The 8,452-nt window shown below is 42.8% G+C and overlaps 1 long non-coding RNA gene across 1 annotated transcript; it reads right to left on the bottom strand.

Annotated features, from left to right (window-relative positions):
- Positions 1-257: 257 nt before the first annotated feature.
- On the bottom strand, positions 258-2,859 carry LOC142664589 (uncharacterized). The gene is made up of 3 exons (XR_012851325.1): positions 2,791-2,859; positions 2,117-2,260; positions 258-1,897 (listed from the first exon to the last, which is right to left on the bottom strand). It is a non-coding gene; the product is annotated as an uncharacterized LOC142664589 (long non-coding RNA).
- Positions 2,860-8,452: the final 5,593 nt, after the last annotated feature.

Genomic DNA, 8,452 nt, shown 5'->3' with positions numbered 1-8,452 from the left:
TAGATAGATAGATAGATAGATAGATAGATAGATAGATAGATAGATAGATAGATAGATAGATAGATAGATAGATAGATAGATAAGATAGATAGATAGATGATAGATAGATAGATTAGATAGATAGATAGATAGATCAATCGAATTATTTAGATAATTTAGAGATAGATCAACACAAAGATACAATTAAATAAATAAATATAATTTATAGATTATTAGACAGACAGTTGATATATGGATATTTTATAGATAGATCAGATGTAGATAATAGATAATTTATAGATAGATCAATAGATGGATACATTTAAGTAGATAAATATAACTTATAGATTAATAGACAGATAGTTTATAGATGGATCATTTATAGATAGATATTTATTTCAATGCAAGTTTCATCGTCTACCAATCATTCCATACTTTGCCATTTAAGTACACAAGCAATTACAATGCAGAGTAATTCACGACACTGTTATGCACTGTCTCCTATGAAGTCGCTCTGAATTTTCAAAGCTCGTCTGTAAAGATTTGTCAGTGTGCTGGAATTATGCTTGTTGAGAGATGCTAAGCCCTTTCAAGAACCACATTGAAAGAAGCAATCAATACAACACCGCCACTTGTGAACAGGGAATTTGTCCTACAAAGATTTGTCAGCAATTCATAACCATTTGGATTTTAATACTCCATCGTGTTTTTCTACAGTGAAAGACAAGCCTGAGCCCTGTGCATTTGCTTATCTAATCTATGGTCTCTTTACAGTTCTTGTCATATGTACAGAGACTTGTAATCTACATATATTATATATACTTCTGCTATGTAATAAAAAAAATATACTCATTAAAGGGGTTGTCAAAAAGAAACTGGCCCCTCACCCGAGGCGATCAGCTGTTATAGCCGGGGAAAACGTAGCATGCCGGCCAATTCAATGAATGGCCGTCCATGTAATACAAAGATATGCCGGCTCCGACAGAGAGGGGGACCCCACTCTATGACGTCCTTATGCCGTAATAAGGTATATAGAAAGTGATTGTCCTAATTGGACAACCCATTTAAAACTGATGATAGGGGTGATATGCTGGACATCTTTGGAAACAATCATCAAGTTTCTTGTCAGATTCCTAACAGTTTAGCTGAGCTCCCATACTATAAGGGAACAATTATATTCTATATCAGATTACTGTACAATGCTGCGTGTAAAGGATACAATTCTAAAAATTTAAATAAACAGCGCAAGCTCTGTGCAGACATTGAGCCGGCAGGGAATGCTGGGAGATTTCAGCTCTGAAGTCTGTAGAAATGCAAATGCAGCTCTGGCTATAATGCAGGCTGTAACGCAGGATCACTTTAAGAAAAGTAATGCAAAGTATTTACAAAATTAGTTAACTGTTTGTATAGATTAATTGTATAAGTAAATTGCAAAATGGTGTCTGAGGCCTCATTTCCGTGATTGCGGGCATGGCCGGTAGCGGACAGCCATCCGCATTTTCCCATTTAAAGTATGGGAGCAGCATGGACAGTAAAAAGTAAAAGATAGGACATGTCCTATCTTTTGCGGAGACTTTCTACGGCCCAGACACGTTCCCAGCAAAAATACGGGACGGTGTCCGCAGTCAACAGAAGGGAATTGGTCCGTAATTGCGGACCGCAATTACAGACAAATTCTATGGTCGTGTGCATGGAGCCTTAAGATATGCGTATACGTAAAAAAAAAAAAAAAATAAGGGGGGGACCACACAAAATGCAACTATAAAACTATATTTTGGCCCAAAAAAAATGAATACTAAAAATCCTTTTTTTTTCAGCCGGGTTCAGATTTGACCTTTTAGATTCTTATTTATTGCATTTCTTCATTGCGTCTTTGTGTTTTCGGTGGGTACAGGCAGCATCAAGTTTTTATCTGTGACTGAAAGGAAAAATATGAATTTCCATTAACACAATAGGGGAGATTCGACAACTGCACCGTGTGAACCTGACTTTATAGAGACTTAGCCTAGGGCTACATGACAAAAATGTGTGCGATTTATCTGTGACTTTCTGTGGCATTGGAGTCGCACAACTATTTTAGGGTGCGATTTGGTAGTTAATTGCATGTCATTCAGGATTTAATTCATTGTATACTGACCTGACGAAGGGACCAGTCCGGTCCAGAAACGTGTCGTCTTCTCAATAAAAGATCTCCTAGATCCTATGCGCTTGACTCCGTTCCTGATCCTCTTCAGCCTGGCACCGATACCCGTAATTACACTGCATTTTTTCTCTTCACCTTCTGATTCAGGATTTAAGACATCCAAAAGGCACACAAAAAAATAAATCGCACACAACTTACATTAAATTCTGTGATGTAATTAAAAAAACACGCATATTTGGATTTTTTGGGACTATTGTGTCACAGTTGCATCACGTAATGTAGTAATACCACCACATTCACAAGCATTACTTACGATGTCACAATGTCACCTTAGTTGCCGTGTGGCCCTACAAGCCTTTTCAGGGTACATTGACATGAGTCATTTTCTTCACGGTTTTAATAGCGGTTTCTGCTGTGACACCGCCAAGAACTGCATCAAAACTGCAAAATAATGCCCCCAGGTGTGCAGTATAGTTGGGGTCAGAAACCTTCAGCACTTTAAGGCTATGTTCACATGGGGCGGATACGCTGCGTAAAAGTACAAAGCGTATCTGCCCTGGCAGCCGCATGGAATTCCGGCTGAAAAGCTGCACCAAATTGTGGTGCAGTTTTTGGGCCGGAATGTCAACTGCGTAAAACTGCACATAAAAAAATAATAAATTTTATACCTACGTAGCCATGGCGACACGTCCCTCCGCCATCCTCCTGGGATGATGTTTCATCCTGTGTGACTGCTGCAGCCTGTGATTGGCTGCATCAGTCACATGTCATCCCAGGAGGCCGGCCTGGATGAGAAGCACAGAATTCTGGTATATGATTTTTTTCTCCTGAGTTGTGATTGTTGTGGTGGAATCGCAGCTTTTTCCGCTGCAAAAATCGCAACATCTGCTATTTGTTGCGGGATTTACCTCCCCATTAAAAAAGTGAACAAAATAACTCATGTCAATGTACCCTGAAAAGCAGCGATTATGCAAATATAATTGACATGCTGCAGATTAAAGAACCACACCGCAGGTCAATTTCTGAGCGTTTTTTCCTCTCATGATTTACGCAGCATGTGGATGAGATTTGTTCAAATCTCATCTACTTTGCGGCCACTGTATTATGCTGCGGAAATCTGCAGTATTTACGCTGTGTGTGAACCTACCCTAACTGTTGTGAAACTGCAACTCCCAGCATTCTCTGACCTGCCAAAGGCTATATTATTCCAGCCAAATGTTGCCAGGCATGCTGGGAATTGTAGTTTTACAACAGCTGAAGTGCCGAAGTTTGCAGACCCCTGACTATATAGCACGCATAGGCTTCTATAGGTTAGACATTTGACAAACGTGTATCCTTTTGGCCTTCATTTGATAAATTTACATCTGGATATCTATTTTTCTTTTTCTTTCTTAAAGTGAGGGCCGCTACACAACAGAAAGCCATAAAGGCAAGTCACTGGCAAACATATCTAAAAACATGAGGTTCTGCATTTCTCTAAAGCATAAAAAAATTTAAAAAATCTTTCCCTTTAAAAAAATGAATCTGTCAAACAGATACTAACTGTATCCAGCTATAACGATATTACTGTATATCTTCTTTCATGGATCCATTTGACATGGTGTAACCCTAGAATCAGTTTAGGATCTGGATTTAGCACCAAAACTGCCCCGTGTGAATAAGGTCTAAGTGATATTTACAAAATGTTCAGTATGGAGGAAACATATATGGAACATTCATTGCGTTCAAATTAAAATTAATTATCAAAAATTTGCGCAATAATCTGTTTTTGTAACTGGTATTTTTGTAATCTGGGTCATGTATATTGATCGCTATATGCAACACGTCTTTGGATATCAGGATCTCCAGATTCCTCGCTGTCTGGCACGTCTGCAGATGAAACGGCGTGAGGTTTATAATGTCAGCAGTGCCGTGTTTCAGCTTCCCCACTAACCTTTGCCAAAGTACTAGTGCCCTGCAAATTCCCTTCATCTATTTCATAGAGTGCTGTGTAGCAGCCAGCACATTCTTCAGCATGGGTTCCAGTGGGCATGGTAACTGAATACTACCCGGTGGTATTGAGCGGCCCTGACTTCTGTATGTCGCTGTTTAATTATTTTTTTGGTGCATGTATAGAACTTATCAACTCCATCTACGTTATTTGCGTTAAATTGTTTCCTTAATAGAGGTAGTGGTGCATTGAATGAGCAGGGCACGCTCGCCCCCCGGCCTGTAATGCGGCACTGCTGCTGCAGGTAGCTTAGGGCTGTTTTACTGATTGCTGTGTTGACTTTGCTTAATTGCAGGGGAGGAGCACGGTCAGGATTGATGGGCGGCATTAAAAACACTGGGTGGCGGGGGAGTCTTGGGCAAATGCATACAGAGCTCAACAAACTGTCAGTATATTGGTCATGTTAATAAAATACTAAATATGCAACATAGAATAAAAAAAATAAAAAAGCTAATCTAGAATTTTTCCAGTAAATGGAATCATCTTTTGATGTGTTCTATAAATTCCTATGGGATTAAAACTGATGGAAGTGTGCTTCTGTAAGGCCGGGTTCACACTGTGTTTTTTGCAGGAGGAAAATCTGCCTCAAAATTCCATTTGTTCGTTTTTGGCGTTTTTGGCTCAATAAAACGCTGCGAAATACGCTTATTCTGCCTCCCATTGATGTCAATGGGAGGTCAGAAGCGTTAACGCCCAAAGATAGGGCATGTCCCTTCTTTTTCCCGCGAGCCGGTTTCTCCGCTCATGGGGAAAAAAAACTCCTCCGCCTCCCATTGAAATCAATGGGAGGCATTTTTGGCCGTTTTTTGGCGCATTTTCCGACGCGTAAAAAAACATGTAAAAAAACTCTGTGTGAACTGGCCCAAAGGGTATGTTCCCACGCAGTGTTTTCAGGCGTTTTTTGGGGGGTAAACGCCTCAAAAAACACCTGAAAAAACGGAAGCTGCACGCCTCCAAACATCTGGCCATTGATTTCAATGAGAAAAACTGCGTTTTGTTTAGATGAGGCGTTTTTTTTACTTGGCCGTTTGGAACAACGGCTCCAAAAAACGCCTGAAAAAAACGTTTGATGCTTTAAAAACGGTTGAATATCAGAGGCTGTGTTCCCTTGAAAACCGCTTCATATTTTACAGCTGCTTTTACTTTAGCGTGTGAACATACCCTTAGCGTCAGTCTGCACCTGTACAGCCGGGATTCATCTACGGCTTCTATGAGGCCATGGTCACACTTTGTGTTGGGTGCATGGCAGCAGCAGAATAAAAACCGCGACAAATAAGTCTCTAATGTATTTAGGGTGAGGCCACGAAGAATTTTCTCTATTTTTTTAATATTTGACTACGTTCACATGTCGCAGATTAAGGGTATGTTCACACGCAGTGGTTTCAGACGTAATTCGGGTGTTTTACGCCTCTAATTACGCCTGAAAAAATGCCCCTAATATGCCTACAAACATCTGCCTATTGCTTTCAATGGGAATTACGATGTTCTGTTCCCACGAGCCTTTATTTTACGTGTCGCTGTCAAAATATGGCGCGTAAAATGACGGCTCGTCAAAACAAGCGCAGGACACTTCTTGGGATGTTTTTGGAGGCGTTTTTCATTGACTCCATTGAAAAACAGCTCCAAAAATGGCCGTAAAAAGCGCAGCGAAAAACGCGAGTTTTTAAAAAAACATCTGAAAATTAGGAGCTATTTTCGCTAGAAAACAGCTCTGTATTTTCAGACGTTTTTGCTCACTGCGTGTGAACATACCCTTAGGCTATGTTCCCACAGGCAGGATACACCGCAGATTTTCTGCAATGGAATTCTGTATGGAAATTCCGCAGCATTTACAGTAGCAGCAAAGTAGATGAGATTTAGAAAATCTCATGCCCACGCTGCGGAAAAAAAAGTAAACGTTAATAATTTGACCTGCGGTGCGGAATTTAAATCTACAGCATGTCAATTTCTGCTGCGTTTTCGTTGATTTTCTGGTGCGAGTTTACTCCATTGAATTCAAAACCCGCAACAGAAAGCCAAGTTTTGCGGCTGAATCGCAGCGATTCCGCCTCAAAAATCGCAACTCAGGAAAAAAAATCATACTTACACAGAACGCTCTCCTTCTTCCTGCAGTCCGGCCTCCTGGGATGACGTTGCATCCCATGTGACCGCTGCAGCCAATCCCAGGCTGCAGCGTCACATGGCCTGCAATGTCATCTTGGGAGGCCGGGCTACGCGCAGAAAAGAGGGAGGGGGTAAGTATGGTCATTTTTTTTAACCCAGCGCTGCATTATGCAGGGGATGTTCAGTTCGAAAAACCGCACTACATCGTGGTGCGGTTTTTCGAACGAAAGGTGCTGCGCGATCCAGGTCGGATACGCTGCACAGTTTTGACACAGCGTATCCAACCCGTGGGAACCCGGCCGAACACTGCAGAATTTCAAACGTTTTTTTCTGAAAATTCCACAGCGTTGGCAGATGTTTTTTATGCAACACGTGGATGAGATTTGTTCAAATCTCATCCACTTTGTTGCTACTGTAATACGCTGCAGAATTTCTATACAGAAAATCCGGACGGATATTCTGCAGTGTTTACGCCACGTGTGGAAATACCCTTAGGCCTTGTTCACACAGTGCAGATTTTGTCAGTATTTTTTAAGCCAAAACCAATAACGGTATCTAAACAGTAAAAATATATAAAGGAACCCTTATAGATCTGCACTCCTGGATCCAATTCTGGTGTTGGCTAAAAAAAAGCATGCAAAATCTGCAGCAAATTGGCGCTGTGTGAAGAAGGCCTAAGAGAGCAGCCACACGTGGCAGATTTATGCAGAAATTTCTGCGACGGAAAATCAGTTCCATTCATCTTAAGGGTATGTTCACACGGCCTATTTACGGACGTAATTCGGGCGTTTTTGCCCCGAATTACGTCTGAAAATAGCGCCTCAATAGCGCTGACAAACATCTGCCCATTGAAAGCAATGGGCAGACGTTTGTCTGTTCACACGAGGCGTATATTTACGCGCCGCTGTCAAATGACGGCGCGTAAATAGACGCCCGCGTAGAAGAAGTGACCTGTCACTTCTTTGGCCGTAATTGGAGCCGCTATTCATTGACTCCAATGAATAGCAGCGCTAATTACGGCCGTAATTGACGCGGCGTTCAAGCGCCTGCACATGCCGGTACGGCTGAAATTACGGGGATGTTTTCAGGCTGAAACATCCCCGTAATTTCAGCCGTTACGGACCCCCGCCGTGTGAACATACCCTTAAGGGGGATTCACACGAGCGTGTATTCGGTCCGTGCGGGCCGCGTGGTTTTCACGCGGCACGCATGGACCAATACAAGTCTATGGGGCAGTACAGACAGTCCGTGCTTTTTGCGCAGCGTTTGTCTGCTGCGCAAAAAGCGCGACAGGTTCAATAACTCTGCGTATTTCGCGCATCACGCACCCATTGAAGTCAATGGGTGCGTGAAAATCACGCGCACCACACGGAAGCACTTCCGTGGGACGAGCGTGATTCGCGCAACAGCAGTGAAAAGGATGAATGAAAACTGAAAAGCACCACGTGCTTTTCTGTTTCCGAACATCCAAACGGAGTGTCTTTGCGATGAGCGAAGCCGGACAAGCGTACCGAACTTCACCGGGTTCGGCCAAACTCGTTTTGGCCGATCCCGGCAAAAAAATTATCGGTACGCGACGTCAGGAGATAGTCACTGTCCATGGTGCTGAAAGAGTTAAACTGTTTCAGCACCATGGACAGTGACTTGCGATCCCAAAATACATTAACCTGTAAAAAAAAAACGAAGTTCTAACTTACCGATTACTCCTGTCTCCTTCCTGCAGTCCGACCTCCCGGGATGACACTTCAGTTCAAGTGACAGCTCCAGCCAATCACAGGCCAAGCACAGGCTGCAGCCAATCACAGGCTGCAGCGGTCACTTGGACTGCTGCGTCATCCAGGGAGGTGGGGCCCGATATCAAGAGAGGCGCGTCACCAAGGACGCGTCACCAAGGCAACGGCCGGGAAGTTCTCGGTAAGTAGGAACTTTATCTTTTTTTTTTACAGGTTCTTCGCTGTTGTGTTCGGCATTCACTGTCGAGGGTGCTGAAAGATTTAGCTCTTTCAGCACCTTGGACAGTGACGGGCGTTGACAAGCCTCATCTCTATGATGCCGGCTGCGCGAAAATCACGCAGCCGCGCATCAGACACGCATGACACACGCAGCTGTCAAATGGTTTTTGCGCTCGCAAAACGCTGCGTTGTTTGCGCGCGCAAAAACGCAACGTTCGTGTGAATCTGCCCTTAATGAAACTTTCAGAAATCCATACACCTGATCCAGAAACAAACCCATTTAGA

The sequence above is a fragment of the Rhinoderma darwinii genome, chromosome 12, assembly GCF_050947455.1.
Source record: "Rhinoderma darwinii isolate aRhiDar2 chromosome 12, aRhiDar2.hap1, whole genome shotgun sequence".
In the NCBI taxonomy this organism is placed as follows: domain Eukaryota; kingdom Metazoa; phylum Chordata; class Amphibia; order Anura; family Rhinodermatidae; genus Rhinoderma; species Rhinoderma darwinii.
This window is presented reverse-complemented; position numbering and strand designations above follow the sequence as displayed.